Source organism: Ooceraea biroi, chromosome 4 (genome assembly GCF_003672135.1).
Source record: "Ooceraea biroi isolate clonal line C1 chromosome 4, Obir_v5.4, whole genome shotgun sequence".
NCBI lineage: Eukaryota > Metazoa > Arthropoda > Insecta > Hymenoptera > Formicidae > Ooceraea > Ooceraea biroi.
In genome coordinates this window covers 12207339-12228527 of record NC_039509.1, presented here as the reverse complement: position 1 = coordinate 12228527, position 21189 = coordinate 12207339, and the positions used below count along the sequence as shown (strand labels likewise).

The window sequence follows — 21189 nt, the reverse complement described above, 5'->3', positions numbered from 1 at the left end:
ATCAGCACCCTTTTAGATCAATGCATAGCATTTTCCTCGAGAATATATAACCATAATAACCAATAAGATAAAAATATCGGTCTTTTATATATTTGTTAAAATCTCATATATAATTTAGAGTTAAAAAGAATTTGCCTCGATGATTAGATGATTATTTCATTCCATTCATCGTCTGTAGATAATCCGCTTTCATTAGTGACCGACGTATTAAGTTACGTCGTAATTGCGGATTATTGAATGAATCTTTGCGACAAAGAGAAAGAAAGAGAGAGAGAATGATAGAGAGGAAGAAAGGGAGGAAAAAAGGGAGATGCATTATTACGCATTCCGAGCGTAGGCCTTCCCACGCTTCTGCAGGAGATTCGAAACTAAGACGACGGATATTGCCCGACCGCTAATTGAGTTCGGTAGCGAGTTGCGTTGACGGAGAGGTAGATTCAATTGAGAAAGTATTAAGAGCTCTCAGCTTCCGTCGCGCTGATTTCTTCCGCGAGTGACGCTTCCGCCGCGCGCGCGATACCTCTTAAATCTCGTCCTTATCTAACACGATGAGCGGAAAATTTAAAAAGTTAGCACCACGCTGGCTGGAAATTAAATCTCGGAATCTATAATTCATACGACGAGAGACGACATTCGCGAATCGACGAGATGAGGAATCACAAGAAAATTAGTATCGAGGAGAAGCGCTCGCAACAACGCAATCACTTCCATCTGATTTCGCGTTTTTGCTGGTTTTTCTAAGCAACGAATAATTACCGTACATACCCACTTGGACTTGCGTCAAATATACCGCGCGCACATTGTAACCCGATGCACAGCATGCGCTTTTAGCGTTGTACCTTTAAAGCATGTATTCCGAGTCGTAATTTGAATGGAACTTCGGCGATAACGTCGGTTCGAGAACAATAATTAGCGCATCGGGTACTTAGACGAAGAAGCAACGTGCGAATCCCTTCCTGTAACAAGTTGACGTTGCCCGAATCGATTCGTCTTCTCTCACTCGACAATAGCCCGTCCCGCTTTGTTTGTACGACGGTTGACGTAGAATAAATTGTACAATCTAGCGAAGGGAGGAACACTCTATTAAATTGAATGACGTCGACACTTCGATAACGTAGTTCGACGCTCGCGCTTTTTTTCATTTTTCATACCGACGCTCTTACGCAACTGACTTTCGTCACGTAGAAAGAAAAAGAGAGAGAGAGAGAGAGAGAGTGAAACTATGAAATTCAATTTGTTGGAAACGTGCCTCACGCCAAAAGAGAGATTGTAATCTCGAATATTGCTGTTTTCTTTACGAAAAATGTTGCGTTATCAAAAAATATATTTTTAATTAGCGACAAATGTAAAAATATAAACATCTTTATGGATTATGCAAGTATATTTGAGAGAGACATGTTCAAATTACAATGTATAATTACATTGGCCTAGTAGCATATCTTGTTAGTAAATTCGAACGAATTCTCTGCTTTTAGCTTAATTGCAACGACTGAATTTGCTGCAAACTTTTGAATAATTTTGACAGACGATATTCGTTCGCTCAAGTATAATTTAAGTATAATTACATACAGTCTGTCTAATAAGAGCGTAGTGGTATAATTTATAGCAAATTTGATTTAATAAAACTGTAAACTACATAGATATATTCTACTCGATTAGAGTAAAAATGCAATTACAATAATGTATCTAATCACCAGCGACGTCAAAAAGTGACTGACATCTTCGAGACATGCTTTGCACTTCAGTTAATTAAACAAGAACGTGATCGGCATAACTTCCACTTCGTAAAAGATGGACCTAAACCTCTTATGGAAATCAATAAAGGGTGTTCTTCCTTATGATGCATTATGAAACAAATTGTTGAATTTTTGACAGGCGATATATTTTGTCATGAGTGTCGCGTACGCATCGCGTTTCGAAGATATATTCTGTGGCCATCATAGTCGTCTGATGCTAATTCAATCGAAAACGGTGATGGACACATTACTAGTGTGAAAGCATTCCAGTTTCAATCGAGCAGAATGGATGTATGCATTTTCAGTTTTATATAATAAACCCCATAAATTAAACTGATCACGGTTTTCTTTGACAGACTACCGATCATACTATTATTGGACAGACTGTATATTAAATATAAACGTGCATTTATGATGCGTATATTGTTGAAAGATAATCAGCTAGGAGAAAATGCAGGATGTAATAAAGGTTTCTGCCGTTATACGTTCATGTCAAACTTGATAGCTACAAAGTGCTTCTTCCCACCTTGATCGTCGCAATTTTACCTTCATGTTTTTACGATCGCGTGGCGTGACCTGCAGCTCGATCGTGTTTCCGATTTCATTATATTATCTTACTACGATCCGCGTGACTTGAGTGTTATCTTGCTGCGAGAATTGAAAATGGCTGTGCTCTACTGCTAGTTACAGCGAGTCGATCAGTATCGAATTCTTGATATCTCTGAAATTCTTAGCGCGCCTCAGCATTAAATATATCACGAGCTCGTCACAAGCTTTATATTAATATACATTGCATGTGATTAGCATGTTAGATGCGTCGATGAACACGGCAAAGATCGATGCAATGTGCATTTCCGCAGAAGCAAATTGATAACGAGCGCGCCACGCATATTAATTAATATCCATTAAGCCGTTTATTATAATAAGCCGTTTATAAGTTTATTCACATAAATCGATACTGCTAAGAGCGAACAAACAATATATTCTATGAATGTATCATGCAATGAAAAAGATAGGAAGAATTCAGGATGTCTGATATTTCGATTTATTTCGCGCACTTCATTCGATTCGTTCAAATCTTCAATTATTTTTTACATACACTTATCCGTCGCGACAAGAGAATTAGTTCAATTTGAACATAATATTAAAACGCAATCGGAAGTTCAGACTGCAATTTGCGTGATGGAATTATTCATTCGGTTATTGACGATCGTTTCGTTCAAACATCTAGCTCTCTCATGTGCTTACCATATTGATAATCGTTTCGCGTGGCATAATAGAAAATCGATTCCGACTGTGAGACCGAGTCGCGTATAATGTCCATTTAGTTTTGCATAGGTGATTGATACTGTGCAGCGATTGGACGCGATATATATATATATATATATATATATATATATATATCGTTAGGACATTAATCACGATATGAATAATAATCTCAAATGATCTCGACCCCGAAGATCCGTCACCATTTGGCGGGTACACTCGGAAACGTCGGAGCCCAGACTTGATTGGATGTTTGCATAAATCTTTTATGCATGTCGCGTAGGCTTTAAGTCGCGCAGCGACTTATGAGAGAAACGTCCCGCAAACTCGCGCTGTTACTGGCTCGCGAAATCATTTCCGGAATTGTCCATTACTCCATCGTCTTGGTCGTAAAATGGGAAGGACAGGTGTACCACACTTTTCCATCCTCCACGCAGTTATTTTTTTCCGGCGGACGGGGGACGGCAGGAGGGACGGAGAGCACGGGGAGGGCAGGTAAAGAGAAAAGACTGCATTTTCTTTTACGGTGGAAATCGTTAAACCAGCGTGTCGGTTCGCGGGTGCTTCTGCCTCCGTTATGCGCGACTTTTACAAATGAAGCTCCATTCATAATTGAAGCGCTCGCGTTTGCAAGAAAGAAAAGGAAAGAAACCGACTCCCGGCCACGCGTCAATTCGCGATGTTACGGTAAAAAAGATAAAAAGTATAAAAAAAGAATATCTATTCATAAGTAATGCTGTGCCAACGGGAAACGAGAAGCAGCCCACAGAGCCGTTAAATCGTTGACTTTGTCAGCGCTGCATGCGACATGAGCGAACTTTCCAAAAATATACTCGCTTCTCCCTTAAGAAGATTATGTGGAAGATTATGGTCCGGGTCTTTCTTTACTATATATACACATGGGAAATATGTTATTCACGTTCCTCCCTTCAGCCCTTCCACCTATAGCCCTAATTAACTTGACTCGCCTTTATATTAACGCTCGCGCAGATTACGTTCACGCGAACGGATCAGTTCACGAAAGCTGCACGTACGTACATATCTCGTGAGGTTCATGATACACATTAATCTCGCTCATCCCTCAACGTCGAGCCCCGCTTATATAATTTCTAGAAAACGATCAATGACGTATCTCGAGATTAAAACGGACGGAGATGCATTCGCAAAATAGCGAGTTTATTAAATTCCTCCCGTGACCTCTTTTTGTATTCGTCGCGCAAAATTGGATATTATTAATATCGATCTGACGATATGAGTGTCGCTTTGTTTTTTGTTCTTCAGTCGATGTATTTCTAATTGCTCGTGTTTCGTATTGGCAAGATCCGACCGATATCTGAGAACGTGCATGAATACGAGTGACGGAAGGATTGATACGCGGATATTTTTGCGCCACTATTGCGGGATTGGATTTGATAAAAAGAAACGAAAGTAATACACGGCTGTGCACGAGAGCGTGCATCTTTGCAATTACTACTGTGCGATTTGTAACATTACTCACTGGCAGAATTCGACGTTCTCGCGAGGTCGAGTGCTGGTGGCTCATCTGCCGCGAATGCGGGAACGCGAATGCCAAGTGCACTTCTCGCATCGCGGCATCCGAATGTGCCACGGAAAGCTGCACTCCCGCGTTCGTCGAGTAGAATCGTTGCGTCCGTGATCCACTTTTAATCCTACTAGGGATTGCATAGCGTATCCGTGTTCCGAACCCGCAGCGTTACGGAATACACCGAACTCCAACCGAATATTTCGTTTCAAGTAACAACAGGTAAAAGGCGTACAGGTTCGCATTCTCCAATCTCGAGGATTCGTATTTTAATCGAACTTTTAATGCACGTTATTTCATCACAAATTTGCGAAGCGTTTATTTTCGTAAATGTTAAAAAAACGTAAGAGAAAAATTGAGAACGACTAGAAATTTTATTCTCCATTCTAAATTTTAAACATGTTCGGAGAATCAATTTTTGAAATTGAAATTTTGCCGTGTATCACATCTCTTATCCTTGGTCTTTAATTTGTTATCTCCCCTGTCATATTACTGCAGAAATGATGAAACAATTGTCTCTGTCTCTTTAAGGGAAAATCATAATGTCACGAGCATTTGATAAATTCTGACGCCGCGACGTGCGTAAAAATACGTCGCGGCGTTCTGTCAACAACTTGACAAATGGTCGACGAGTGCCTGAGATACTCTGAGCATGGTGCGAACTCTCGACAAATCGTCTCCAGCGCTCTTTCTTTGGCGATGCATCCGCCGCAGTAGCTAGATAAGTCTCAAGGCTGGCAGACACGGTGTACGTCCGTCAGGTTTTGTCGCGCAAAATAGATCTCTGGCATAATGAAGTGCTCCCAGTTTCGACTAATGGTGCGCCATTAGTCAAGACGCCGGCAACCCTTGTAAGAGGATTTCACATTCAAATACTAACGAAAACGAAGAAGAACGCTCGCGAAGCTCCTCTTTCGCTTCCGTTCCCTGATCGTGCAAACTCCAATGGCTCGGCAATTTTTCTAACTGTCCAATTTGTCGTTCGCACGAGATTGCTGGGGATTCATAGTTTCGTGCAATCTGCATTTTCACTTCAACAGCAATTGACTCTGCGTCTTGATCTTTTCGCAAATGTAGTTTTCTATTCTTCCATTTTAAATCGATATTTTCAATTTTTCTCTTTGATTTTTAGAAATTCTTCGTATAATTTATCTGAAACTATACTTTCAATTTTGAAATTTTTAATATTTTCTACCTGTTACGTACACTTTATCTCTTGGTATATAAGATATTTATATAAATATTGCAATCATGTATTATTTTCTCCTTTTTTCTTCTTTGTATGTATCTCGTGATAAATTCAAATACATATACCTAAGGTTTTACTAAGATTTGCGATGATTTTTTTAACATTACAATCAGTATTTATGCACTGTAAGCACCGATTTTTATATTGGAGAAATATCGTTGTACCCAAAATCCTATGCATGTTACGTTTTTGTGTGTAGACTATCCTCGGTTAATCACCGGATTTCAACTTTCCAGACAGAACAAAATTAATGGGTAAACGTACGCCGCTTTCCAATTATCGCCGCGCGACGAAATGTGTATTTTCCGTTGGTTGTTTTATCGACAAGCCATTTTACTTGCTCGTATTTCGTTTGTCGTGCCATGATCAAAACGAGAAATATTCCAATTTTCGAAAACACATGCGAGAACCTGTAATCTCATCTTTTACCAAGTATCAGCGTAACAAATTTGTTAAGTTCTAAAAACACTGAGGTTTTCCAGATTTTTGGATGCACCAATACATGATATATGTAATGGCAACCATCCATACAAAATTTTATGTCAAATTTAGCTCTCTTTAATATAATAAATCTCGGTGTACATTTGATCTCCCAGAGCGAGCGAATGGACATTAAATCATTCACATGTAAACTAGTTTTATTGAAAATATCGTTATCGGATACACGAAAATTCAGTCGAGAAATCACGGGTGTGGGATGTTCCCGCGTACCTCTCAATTATGAAAACGGCCAATGATTTTTGTACGTATGTAGCTGCAGGCTGTTTCCGTTTTTCTCGAATTTGGACAATGAAAAACCGAATCATCGAATGTATGACATTTATATGTATAAATGCAAATCCGGAAGTACGGATAATTGGACACTCTCGCGAACCAACCTCCTGCCGTGCTCGTTTTCTGCTGCGAGTCGTCGTGGCCTTTCCGAAGGAAGAAAAGAGAGAGAGAGAGAGAGAGAGAGGAAGGGAACCAAGTCGCGAAACGCGTATGCAAATACGTGGTACATACAACACAACAGCGACGGCAGGGTTACGTGCATATCGGGCGTTTGCATATTTTCCGCATACACGTGCGTTGTTCGTAACGTTGAACGCGTCGAACAAGGACGCGTCACGACGCCGAGTTCGGTTCCACCCGCGGAATATGGTATTCGTTAGCGCCGGTATAACGGCTGAGTGACCTAATGAACCATGCGTGCGTCCAACAGGGGACCCCTAATTAGACCTCGCTCATGTGCCGTGGCATTGTCCTGTCGCGCGTATTAATAAACGGCACAATGGCACGTCCGTCACGGCGGCTTGGGATACGCTCCTGTTAATATTAATAATTGTGAGCACAGTTTTTAAAAACGCGAATTACGTGGTAATAAAGGGGTTACATGAGTGACATGTTCAATGATGGATGAGATTTGCGTTTTTTTAGGCAGGATCGATGAGTGGATTTCGACGATGCGCCACGTGTTTATTTTATTAATTATGGAATGCGTGTTTAATTATTACGTAACAAAAACTTGATTATCGGAAAGGTTGGATTTTGTGAAAACTTTTGATGAAATAAACACTAACGAATAATTGGTCATTAAATTAACTTGCTTCCGTAATAATATTGTGATAATGGAAAAAGATTATAGACATGGCTTTAAAAACTAAAACTAAAATGATAAAAATTGGCTTTAACTTCTAAATACAGACTAATTAAATTCAGAAATTTCAATAATATTCTATAATTTAAAATTCTATAATTCTCTATAGTTATAAATACAATCACAAGTTAATTATCAATAAAAGCACAAAGAATTTTGTAATATAAATTCAGTATTTAAAACGATTCCTCTTCTACTCCTCTAAAAGTAAAAAAAATTAAATAAATAAATAAAGTAACAAAATAAAAAGAATATGTAGATTTCATTTGATTAAAAAAATTCTATTCGTTTTATTAAATCATCTTAAAAAACGTGTAAAACGTATAATAATATATTTATATATATCGAAATAAAAATTGATATTTAAATAAATAATAAATAAAAATTAGTTTGGTTTTAGTAGATGGAAAATATAGAAAACTGTTAGTAAAAAGGTTTAACACGGCAAGTGTTATCTTATCTTGATGGAGACTTTTTTACATGTAAAGCACATAAGATTATGAAAAATTGTAATAGCGTATGATTATTTCATGAATTTTATTCATAATTAAAAAATGTTGCGAGAAAGATTTTAGATATCACAGAATATCTCAAATGATTGTTTCAGACTTCTCGTTCATTCGAGTAACTTTGGTCGTTGCGCGACTATATAATGAACAGTAAATTCTGCTTATGACGCGTACCAGTCCAATCATTACACGATGAAATCGATAAGCGAATCCTCAGCGCCATCGCGGCGAAAATCTACCGATTAACAAAGTCAGAACATTTAATTTAAAGTTCTGTGCTGTCACGAACGCGCTGATTTCGAAAGTAAGGCTGCGAGAAAAGAGAGAAAAAAGAGACTCGGAGGGTGAAATGGAGGAAAACGGCGAAAAACGGAGAGAGAACGGGAGTCGGGGCGAGAAGGGGATGAAGAATACGTCGAGGCTATGAGAAAAGCCCAAGGTGGCTCGTGCATTAAGTGATCTATCGTAGCGAACTGAGGTCGGCTATAGTCCTCTATCCACGCCGGATAATTTTATATTCTCCCCTTGGCCTCGTAGCCACAGTTCGCCGCGATGTTACTTCACCTGTTGGTTGCTCGACGTTTCGCTTGGCCTCTCTCAACGTATACGTAATATTGATCGGCCATCGCGCGCGCGGTCGAGGAGGCAACCGGAGGGTGGGTTCCGGCTGTCCTGCAAGACCTCAGCTACGAGTATACGTGACCGGGGCGTATAATCACGATCACCCCGACTGCTATTCAAGGAGGAGGCACGTTGGGAGCATAGTCCCCGTAAGAAGGCGACCCATATCCCTAGATTGGCCAATTATATGCCTCGAAACAGGCTGCTGCGGCCCCCGTATTAACGGTTCTTCAAGAATACGGGATTAGAGCGTCGGGAGCGTTCTTTTATGGCGCGTTGCTGGAAGTAATAGAGAAACTCCGTGCTAAACCGACATACCGTAACGGCGGCGTATGCACCGTTAGGGTGTCATTTATACCCTCTCTTCTTCCGCAGTGAAATTTTATGCACACGCACGCACATCATCTTACATATAATATATCGAAGGTAATCTCGGTTGTTGAGGAATAGACTGCAATTTGATATATTTACTCCTGTCGTGTTATGTACAGAATAATATAGTAACGTTAACACCCTTTCTCACCTTTGTTGCGAGAAGAAAATGATATGCGGAGTTTGTTATTCTAACCAATATAGTCGACGTTAATCGATACAGGGAAACGCAAGCCCTGTTTGCTGCTTGGAAAATCATGCTGATAAATTAACCGCGCATGTTTCCATGTCTTCCGCTTTTGCTGTTGTACTCGCGAGGCACAGATTAAAGAAACGAGACAGCTTCGTAAACTTCAAGCCACGAGACTTCTCGTGCTTAATTACTTGTGCCGGAATTGAATTTGCGGCCTATTTAATTCGCCCGCCCGGTTTTCGCTGTTTCTGGTTGCATCACGCGATGCACTTCAACTATACAGAAAAAACATAGCATCAAGATGTAACTTGAATAATCGGTCTCGACAAACTGCAACAAAAGCAAAGAAATATTCCCAGAACAAAGCACGTTTTCATAAACGAAGGGACTATCTGACTATATCATGTATTATTGTTTTAGTTTCGTCGCGTTTGTAGCCAGAGTTGCTTTATAACAACACATTGTCTTTGAATTAACTGTGCAAATTTTAAAAAATACTAATTTTATATTTATAATGTTTTATCTGGGTCAAATCTTGGCAAACAGAGGTAGATGATAACAATTTAATCAATATTTTCTTTTATTATGTATACGCCAGATGTAAAATTAATAATGCGTCCTGCGACTTGTGCAATTAATTACGCACACCATTAGTTAGGATCTCTCTCTCTCTCTCTCTCTCTGCATTTTCTCTTGAATCAAAACTAATTTGCAAAAATAATGTTTCAATAATTAACTTTATAATAGCGGTTTTCTACTAAATTATTTCTATTAAATATTGCAATTTTCTAGATTCTTTTTGATTACATTTCTATAAATATCATTTTAAAATTATATTTGCTTTAGTCGTTTCTAATATTTACACTTATAATTGAATCTGAATGTGGCACTTGGTTTTTTTGCGATTCTTTAATCATCGATTCAGCACAACGAATTTTATTATTCTCGCTTCTATTTGAATATGAACTCAAAATACTGATTTTAAGAATCACATTATATTATGAAAAATAACAAGAGATAGTTTTTTTGTATAAATTACAAAAACAGCATGTATTTCTTTATGCATCTTCTATCTTTCTAACATAAAATAAAAACGTACGCTTTATAAATCATAGATCAATAAGATTTTGAACCATGTGAGTATGTATATATAGAAAACTCAAGAAGGAGAAATCTTTTGCAGTTATATTTTTATGCCACCAAGATAACTATTTTCTCAACTTTTAACTTGTTTTAATTAAAAATAGGCACTTAAAAAAGAAAGTTTTGCAGGCGACAAACAAAATTATATCGTAATATTCTAAAGTTGTAGATGTCCACTATACAATATTAATAAAATAATCGAATTATTTAATAGTTGTTTAAAAAAACTAAAATAGCACATGAGACAATAATACGTATAAAGATATGATTGACTTAAAATTATTATCATTTTATAAAGTTGTTTTTATATCGTTCATAAAACTTTATTTTATATTATATCCATTTCAAATGGATTTCCATTACCATTTTATGAACACGAACATGGGCACGTATTCTTTAAAGAAAGTGATCTTTCTTGCAAATGTTTATGTAAAAGCAATTAAACGTACTCGTCTTTCACGTTACACATTTTTACATACAGTTTTATTTTTACATATTTTTATACCTATAGAGTGATATTATTAATTTATATACTATTATTTTACTGAAACTTATTTGTAAAAAACTCATTTTTTTGTTGGCACTACGTAATATTGTATCTCTTTATTTTTAATTAATATTAATTGAGAAATAAAACTTTTCCGTAAGAGAAAATATTTTATCCAAGACTACGTTAACAATTGTGCATTAGCCGGTTCGATTGCAATCGAGTCAATGTTATCAAAGCCAAAGATGGATTTCATGGTTGAAATAATCTCATCCCGGTGAAGATGCATCGCATATGCGCAACGAGCTTCGCGAAATATCGTTACGAGGCTTAACTTCGTTGGCCATCCCAGTGATATACGTGAACATTTACGATCTCATCGAAGCCACGAACCACCGTCGTATTCGTTGTGATAAAACGTGTCGGATATTTCGTTTTCGTGCGAAATTTTCGAAAAATTGCGCATTCCATGCATTACACGATATTTTCATAAATATGCAAAATGTGGAAGATTTACAAAATTCGTAAAATTCAAGATAACAATTTGTAAAATTGTAATTTCGAAATATAGGGAATATCAATATAGGGAGATGATATGTCGAAATGCATTGAACCAAAATAACAATATGAAAATTTCCAAGTGAAATATACAGTTTTGTAATTATGATCTCCATCAAGATTCAACGCATGTTAAGACAATAAATAATTTTATTCTTTGCAATTATACTTTAACGCGAGTGAGTTACTTTGCATGCTTCAACAGAGTTAAAAACAAGACATTTCGGCTTTTATCGATTTGTTACATTTTATCACATGCCATTACATTAATTCGCTGTGCCCAGCTGCAGTGCCGAAAAATAACTTTAAACCGCGTCTTTGCATCCGCAGTATTACGGAGCGCTGGGAATGAAATTGCTTTATACGTTTTATATATCGTTGGTGGTCTGTTATTTCTTATTGCTGTTTTAATGTTTCGCTTTGTCCCTTCCTTTCCTTGCCCATGTGTGTGCATTATTATACTTCTAACTCTCCCGAACAATTCCCGCCATGTATCATCCCGTTAAACCCTACATCCTTCTTCCTAGTCGCTACAACTTTTACGAAGATACCGTGCAATATAGGTGCTTTTAAGGCTTCCCAGTTTAAAAAATTTTATAATATCAGTTATTTTAAACTCCTGCTCTCTGGAGATGGGAACAATACCAACTTTGCAATATAACTTTTTGCATAATATGTATGACATTAGAAAAGCAATCTTTCTTACTCAAATATGTAATTTTCTAGGCATACACGTGTAATTTCTTTAATAATTTTTAATCCTTTTTTATTCGTGTTTAACTTTTTTGTCCTTTCTCTCTCTTTTTCTTTTCTGCTCTCTAACAAAATCACAAAAGTAAAATAATTTAATCGAATAGGTGCCCGGAAAACAAACAGTTCCCACTAAAACGTAACGCGAATATAAAGAAGGCTAGTATATCCTACATTCTGTAGAACGTGTGCGGCATAATTTTGTAGGGAAAAATAGTTGAAGAACAACACAGAATTCACGGCGGCAGAAAAAAGACAAACTATGTACTGAAAAAATGTTTAACATTTTAGCAAAAAGGATTTAATTATCTTTTATTAATTTACTTTCTTTATTTGAATTATCTTGAATTGGAGGCATTTTATCGTGCTGTACGTTAATTAATTTCTTGCTTTCTTAATCAGTTTAACTTTACTTTATTTTATCGCACAAGTACCGTTGGATGTTTTCCCAAGAGAAGTCTCTAAAAGTCTATCTCTCACTCAGTCTGTTTTCGACATTTCGCGTGCGCGATATCTAGTGTTTACTCATGTATAAAGATTCTTATTTCCGAGAAGATTATCTGTTGTCGATGAAGGTGAAACTTTATGGACATACACGCTTATGAAATATCGACCATCAGAATTCACATGACAAGGTCTCTGAGCAAGCTGGTTTGGATTTGATTAAACTGTAGAGAAACTCACGCCTCGGAAATCCCGCGCGAATCAGAAATGTTGAATTACAACGCTGCGTGTAGTTAAATCATGCAGAGTTGTAGGCTGCAGAATATGCCGTAACGTGGAGACATATTTACAGAAATGTGTTATTTTTTATACAAAATGAGAGAAACATTAGCCAATATGATTGGACTCTGGGGAAATTTCCAAAATTTTCGTTTGCTGAACTATACGAAAAAGTTTTCTTTGCTGTTCGAGCAAAACCATCGTTATTACATGTAATCAATGTGAAAGCCCGATCAAATATTTCGCTGCTGTGTAACCAACTATTTCATAAATATTACAAAATCCGTTTTACTGATTGTGTAAAAAAATCCTGCTAAGTAAATTTGCTCGTAAAAACGCGAATCTATCGCTGAACTGAATTTATTGTTGAAGCAAAATAGTTTATCTCTCCAGCAAATTGCATGTTACTGTTACAGAAAAATCATCACTTTGATGACAGAATCAATTTGTTATTTTCGCAAAATATTTTGCAAAATCAACATAGGTTTATTCGGGTAATAAGACTAGTAAAAAAGACTAATAAAAGTTTTTTAAAAACGTTTTACATTACCCATTTACTAGTTAAAGCATGTTTCCTAATTTTATTCATTAATTCACCGAGTCTCTGTATCAGTATTTATTTCTCTATTAGTACAAATATTTCTAAAATATTTGTATACACATTTAAATATAGCGTATAAATTACTATTACTATATATAAATTTATGTTTACCGTCGTATTCTCCTAAGTTTTCTTAACACTTTCTTGAACGACACTCTTCTGATTTAAACGTGATTAACGCGCACTCTGACTGCAAATCATAGTTAACGCTCCTATTTACGAGAAGTTTGACCTACGCAATCTCAGTGACACGCGATAACACTCAATAAAATAGTAACATTTCACGGAGTATAAAGCAAAGACTGAAATAAGATGTTGCGCGTACTGAATAACTTTGTAGCTACACAAAACCGAGTGTCAGATAGTAATCCGGGTTAAGTTCCGGTCTAAGTCTTGGGTTAAGCGTCTGGTCATCCTAGATTTGCTGTAGAGTTATAGCTTTGGTCTTGGCACTCATATTTCATGGTAACAGGTCACGTAGTAAGTAAAGATTTCCTAAATTTGCGAAATCTGATCAGAGCGCAGCTGTGAAGAAATATAACGTTGTTATCTTCCCGCAATAATTCTTATTTTCTCCTTTTAAATGTAGGAGGTTGTTTTTAAAATTTCCTCTTCGAGATGTAAGGTATACTCAATTTTTTAATTACATTTTTGCTTAAATGTTGATTAGAACACATACAGAAGTATATAAAATGTATATATGCTCGATAATTTAATGAAAAGATTATTTTAAGAAATTTAAATATTATGTATATTATCATGAAACCTATTAGGAGATGCATATATTATACTAACAAAAGCGAGTATTGCTTGATATGCTTTTTCTAATTTAATACATATTATTAGGGGTGTGATTTAGTTTTGAGGGTTTTTTTGCTCAAAAACGCATGTATTTAAATATGATAATGAATGAATACCTTAATCAAAATATTTTCCTTCGTTTTCTATAACTTTTTCCCATCTTTCTGGCAAGAGATGGATTCCACCACGATAAAATCACTCTTCTTTTCAGTTGATCCATTCGTCGACGAATTTTCGCACTTCTTCCAAATTATGAAAGTGTGTATCCTCTAAAGCGTGTTGCATCGACCGGAACAAATAATAATCGCATGGAGCAATGTCCGGAGAATACGCGGGGTGCGGTAAGACTTGCCATTCAAGCTCTAATAGTGTTTGTTTCACTGATAACGCAACGTGAGGTCGAGCGTTGTCACGAAGAAGAATCACTTTCCGTCGTTTACTCGCAATTGGTGGTCGTTTTTGGTCCAATGCTTGCTTCAACTTGTACAATTGGTGTCGATAACGATCAGCCGTGACAGTCTCGTGCGGATTTAACAGCTCATAGTACACTATCCCACCAAATACAGAGCATTACTTTTGAACCGTGAATATTGCGTCTCGGAGTGGATGTTGATGGTTCGCCTGGATCCACCCATGATTTTCTGCGTTTCGGATTATCAAAATAGATCCACTTTTCATCCCCAGTAACAATCCGAGACAAAAGACTCTTCTTTTTTTGCCTGGCGATCAACGAAATGCAAATGTTCAACCGGTTCGCAATGGCACTTTCCGATAATTCATGTCGAACCCATTTCCCTTCTTTCTGAATTTTTCCCATTTCATGTAAATGTTTGGTAACTGTTGTACGATCAACATTTAATGCTCTGGCAAGTTCTGAAGTGGATTCTGTTGGATTTTCGTCCAATAATGCTTGCAAATCTGCATTTTCAAGCTTTCTTGGTTGTCCCGAGCGTTCTTTGTCCTTCACATCAGTATCACCACTTTTAAAGCGTCTAAACCAGTATTCACACGTCTTAATTGATGGGGCAGAATCACCATAAGTTTCCACAAGAATTCTATAACCGTCAGCCGCAGTTTTCTTTTGATTAAAAAACAAAAGCAACGCATGTCGAAAATGCTCTTTCGGAAGTTGCATTTTTACGATGATATAAACACGACTGTTATTGCATCTATTGCTATAATGCTACTAAATGTCATGGATAATATCAACACTGTAAGAAACAACAGTTATCGGAAACAGCTATTGGAACAAACTGACACTACAGCCATCTGTTGCAAAACCCTCAAAACTAAATCACACTCCTAATAAGTACGTATAATCATACACAAGTTATTCATAATTCATAGTAGTATTCAGGATCGAATCCTATATATTATTTTATGGCATGTAAGAGATACAGTTGAAGAAAAAATTTTAAAATTAACATGAAAATTAATGTGTCTGTATTATGAGTCTATATATTAACATAAATATGTATATAGAATATATTTGTAAATATAATTTTTTTAAATTCTTCAAATATTGTATTATACATGCTATATGTAATCTGTAAAATTATATATATATATATATATATATATATATATAAAATTGCATCATGAATTATAGATCATCTTTAACATTATAATATTTATACGGTTATTCCTCGGCGGGGAATAACCGCGCATGTGCCAAACCAGAAAAAATCACAATCGTACAGTTAGTATTTTAAACATACTCATATTATTATATAATTGACGTCGCAGCGTAGACTCGCGGTCCATTGTCGAAAAAATCTCATATGTATGCTTTCGTTGACTGTAAATAACAATTAATGTCGGAACTCTCTGCAACGTTAACTAGAATTAGCAACGGCCGGTGTCGTGAGTAGAATTAAAATATTCCGGTGCAACGGATCCAATTATAATTCCCCTGCGCATTAACTAGTCTCCCAATCGGCATTACAAATATACAGGGTGTATATCGTGTTGCACATCAAATAATTGCACGCGGAATAACACTGCGTAATTAATAACCGCCTAAGTAAAGTTTTCGCCAATACGTAATTGGTGTGCGTATTAAATGTCATTACGTTATATAGCCATGCGGTTTGACGCAACTATCAACGCTATTAGTTATTATTTATTTCCCCGTATAAATTTAAATATTTGTCATTGATTAACACAAAATGGAGTAAAACAGAACAATAACGTATAAAGAAATGATATAATATTATCATAATACAGCTTGCGAAATGTATTATGTATACTCTCGCAAGATGCAGTAATAATACGATAATAATACGAGAAACTATGTATATTCCTTCACATTCTAACGTCAAACGCATAAATATAATGTCGCATTAAGTAGCGTGAAATTTGCTTAGATGCGCGATCGATTGCGAACAGACGGATTGATGAAGAGCAGGGTTGACCGTGGTTGCCACTGACTTTGCCAGTGTTTGCATGATCTGCGAAATACTCTGCAAATCACTTCGGTTAATGGCAAGTCCAGTCCGTCTCGAGCGGTTAATCTTATTAGACAGTAAAATATTTACGGGACTCTTCATTTCGGTGACCGCGCGTACCGCTGAGACAGTACGGTCTGCGATAATGGCGCCGGAACTCTGAAGCATTCATTAGCCGGCATGTCTGGCTACCAAAGCTGGTTCGTCGATTACAAACTAATTGTGAGAGCAAACTAACGTGTTTGTGGTTACCGCGGGAGAGAGCGAGAAAGAGAGAGAGAGAGATCCACTATCACAGAATAGACGATAAGATTGATCAATGATACTCGAATCGCGTTAGACACGCTTCGCCACAAAGAGAATTGAATCGCTTTGCTGCCAGATACCGTTCCAAACGTAATCGCAGCATATATTCGCGATAATTTCGCATCAGTACGAGGAAACGTTTGGGATCACCCGCTCAATCTCAACACTGTGAGAATCGCTCGACGTGCACCACAGAAATCTCATGAATATCTAAATTGAATTATCATATTTCAGATGTTAAATAATACCTTTCTTATTGGACAGTGTTGGTCTAATATCGCAAAAAAAGTTATTTTATTACATAATTAATATTAATATAATAAAAAAAGAGAACGAGAGAGAACGATTATACTATATGGAGAAAATTATCACGCAGAATCCTACCGTATTGTCTTTGCTTGGTACCGCAGGTACCTTGTAGTTCAGGCATTAATAACGTTGGACGTTAACGCAAACGTCATTCCGTTCGATCGTTAACGTAGTATGTACACATCAAGCTAATGCAATGATTTTCGATAATATGCTCGGCGCGTAGCCATTGTTTGTGTCGCGCGATTGCTATGGATGCAATGGTTAAAGGCTCTGGTAATATCCACATAATCGACACCGCGTATACATGGATCACGCGGCGCGAATAATAGCTTCATCGTAGGCGTTCAATTTACGAGCCACCCTGATGAAATTTGTTACGCGTGTGAAGGATATCAGTGGCTATTAAGTTTTTAATTATGCGAAACAGGACTACCGACCGTTTTATAATACGAACGACTTAATATCTAACGGAGGAATGAGGAACTGTTGCTCTTTTTATTAAATTTTCTTGAGCAAGTCCGGGATGAAGGTAACTTTAAGCGAACGGGTATTATGAAAAATTAAAAAAAAAATAGAAAATTACGAAAGAGAATCATAATTGGTAATAGCCACAATTCAATGTATTTATTATTTTCTGATTTTTCTTTCTTGTATTCAGAGCTAATTAATGAAAAGTAAAAATAACTTCACTTTTAGTCTTAATACATTGACACAAATTGTGATGCCATTTGTTTGTTAAAACAATTCCAGCAATATTAATATTATATTATTTAAATATAATTATGATAATTGAAGGTTAAAAGTGAATACAAGAACCGACATGATGAAGTACAAACCTTTGTTACTTATACCAAACACACGTGAGATCTCAATTATAATTTACGCAAATTCCATAGCATAAATTATAATTTTAATTGTACTTCGGCATGCAATCTCGCGAATTTATCTTCGACAAGCTTTGTAAGCCATAACGATTTCCGATAGCGAGCGTGACATAGGTGTGACACGAATGCCACTGAAGTTTTATTCGATGCACGGTGTATTCCAGGTTGAAATGTGACTAGAATTACATGTCACAATTTTTACAATAACGACGGCAATTCTATTTCCGAGGCGAGAGAGAAAATCTCTTTGGTAATATGCGTTATGATAAGAATAACGACTTCAAAATATTTCATATAGGTACAATAGGTACAACTTTCACGTGACTGCTTGAGGGGAAAGATTGCCTTAACAAGATCAGGTAAAAGATTACGTCTTTAACTAGCTCTTGATGTGTCTTCATTTATAAATTACTTTTTATTTATAAAACTAATATTTTTAATAACTTAAATTTAGTATTAAATCAGTTTGAAATTCTAACAAGTCTTATAAGAACGGATTTTAATATATTTGCATAACACCGAGAGACTCTTCTTTTTCTACTCCAAAACTATAATATAATAATATATAAATGTTTATATATATAATAAAATATAATAGAATTTAAGTTTGTGGATAAGAATTTAACGTGATTGCTTCTGTTTAGAAAATGTTTATTACAAGACATTTTATCTTAGGTTGGTCAAAAAACTCGCAACTGAAGGAAGTCCAAGTTGCTGTTGCATCAGTACATTCTACGCGTCTGATGCATTGATTATGCCGTTTGATTCGCGGCTACTTTAATTATTACCAGTAATAATCCGTCTGACCCGCTAAATGTCGCATACAGAGCACATAAAGCAACGAAATTAATTAGATAATATCTATCGTTTCAAGCGGAATATTAAATCGTTGTATTGGCTTGAAACAGCTCAGAAACAACCGATTATTGTAATTACTTCTCCCGGCATTGATTTTCACTGGGTGTCCGGTGTGAGAATTAATTTCTGCCGCGAAATATTAGTGTTTGCCGCATTTGAGAACGATTGCATGTGATGAACGCTCGTGGTGAGAGATAGATATGATACCATAGCAGCTGTTGCGACACATTAAAGTGATCGGTGGCTAATTCTATTTTACAGTAATTAAAAATCAATATGTCGTTGTATCTTTTTCTCATCACTCAGAAAGAGCCAGAACTATGGTACATGAAGCGCATGCAAAATATACACACTGTAATTTTATAAAGAAATTAATGAAACGAATGATATAACATCTAACATGACATCTAAAATGATGAAAATCCTTATTTTTATTCTCTCTCCGAAGCTTCGGATTACTAATTAAAGACTAATTAAATCTTCTTAAAACAAACATGTATCTAAAACATAACCATATATTCGTAGAACATATGGTCAAACAAACACAACCATACATACTTTTCTTTCTTAATTTTTATTTTAATATCATTCTAATAGCTCGCACACGGACGACTTGAAATCATTTTGTTGTTTCTACATTAAGGCGAGATGCAATAAACTCACGGGATTGCTTTGGCTGATGCGTATATCTCGTAGTATCAACATCGACATCACGTAGCGACACAACGCGAGCGTGGTAGCTGCCATCCAGCAACAGCCAAGCCAAATGTAGTTAAGGAGCAATACGCGGCAGATGCCAGCGTAATTAAGCAGAGATAATTGTGCTCATAGTAGCCTACGTATACGGTATCCCCGTGAGGATTCAATCAGAATTAAATCGTGTTTTAAGGAGCATTAGTCTCCGCACAAGTCTCGAAGAAGTGGTCTCGTTTTGAAAAATCCTCAAATCCAGCTCGAAATGTCTTCCCGCTGCGAGCCCGCATCGATTGTGGACGATTACAATACTGATGATGGGCGTCTTCGAAACTCGAGGAAAATTGCACGCCATAACGACGGTATGCATTAAGGTTAATGGTTAGTGCAGACTTCACACGCAAGCTGAAATCACAGTACTTCCCCGCCGCATATCACTTTAATGACATTATTTGGCGAATTACGAGTCGAGGTTTTCAAGGTTTCCAACTTAATAGAAAGCAATTATTCATTGCCTCGTTCATTGCATCTGTTCAATCTCCAACACGATATAGCGTTTCGGCTTTACATTAATTTCCTCCGAGAAACATTCAACCGAGATATGAAAGATCGACATCCATTCACCGTGTAAACTTGTTAAGGATAATTGATCCTTCAATTTTTATTATAGCAAATTCGATACGTTGAAAGCTGATAAAGCGATAACGACCAGTCGCCATTCCGGACGTGACAATGATGAATCTGAATCTCCTTTCCCTCCCCTGCCCCGATCCTGCTACAGACTGCAACAAGAGAGAGCAGATCATTTTGCCGAACGAATAGAGAAACGTCTGCTTCAAATGATGAATTATTACAAGTGTTGGATTGTGTTGGATACGCGAAAAGAAAATTAATATACGCGCGTAGAAAGAAAATTAATATACGTTATTCGACGTTAGGCAACGTTACGGGCGTTACATTGCGAGAAACTCTGCGATGCGAACAAAAGCTCGTTGAATAACTGAGACAAGCCGGGTCAATCCCGCGGGAACAACCGAGTCTTACCCGTTGAAGGCGTAAAATATACCAAAACGAAGAGAGCAGCTGCTGTATTCCTGTATTTATGCCTCGCGTCTTCGACTTACGGCGGTATAGTCACGTATAGCTGAATTCTCCCGGATGAATGGAATTAACTACTCGATTATATTCTAAGATATAATTAGTCCATTTGTACCCCGCTCACGAGTGAGCCAGAAGCAGGATGTAGCATCCCCTCGTGAGCACGAGATTCTGTAGTTTGTAGTACGTAGATAGTTTCGCCCTCGAGCCAAATCGATAAATCCTTTTCGCAAATATCTACAGAGTGCAGTGCAAGAGATGGCAAGAATACGTGCACTATTCTGCGTTTCACGATACGCACTTGTATCTCGAATATATATTTTACTTATTTCATGGATCATCGTACGAAGAAGCTCACAAAAATAAAAGGTATACGCTTATACATCCGCCGCCGACAAAG

General features: G+C 36.8%; 1 protein-coding gene across 6 annotated transcripts in view; it reads right to left on the bottom strand.

The window, feature by feature from the left end:
- LOC105278716 (leucine-rich repeat-containing protein let-4) overlaps positions 1-21189 on the bottom strand; it is a 94675-nt gene that overhangs the window by 14690 nt on the left and 58796 nt on the right. The window lies entirely within an intron of this gene.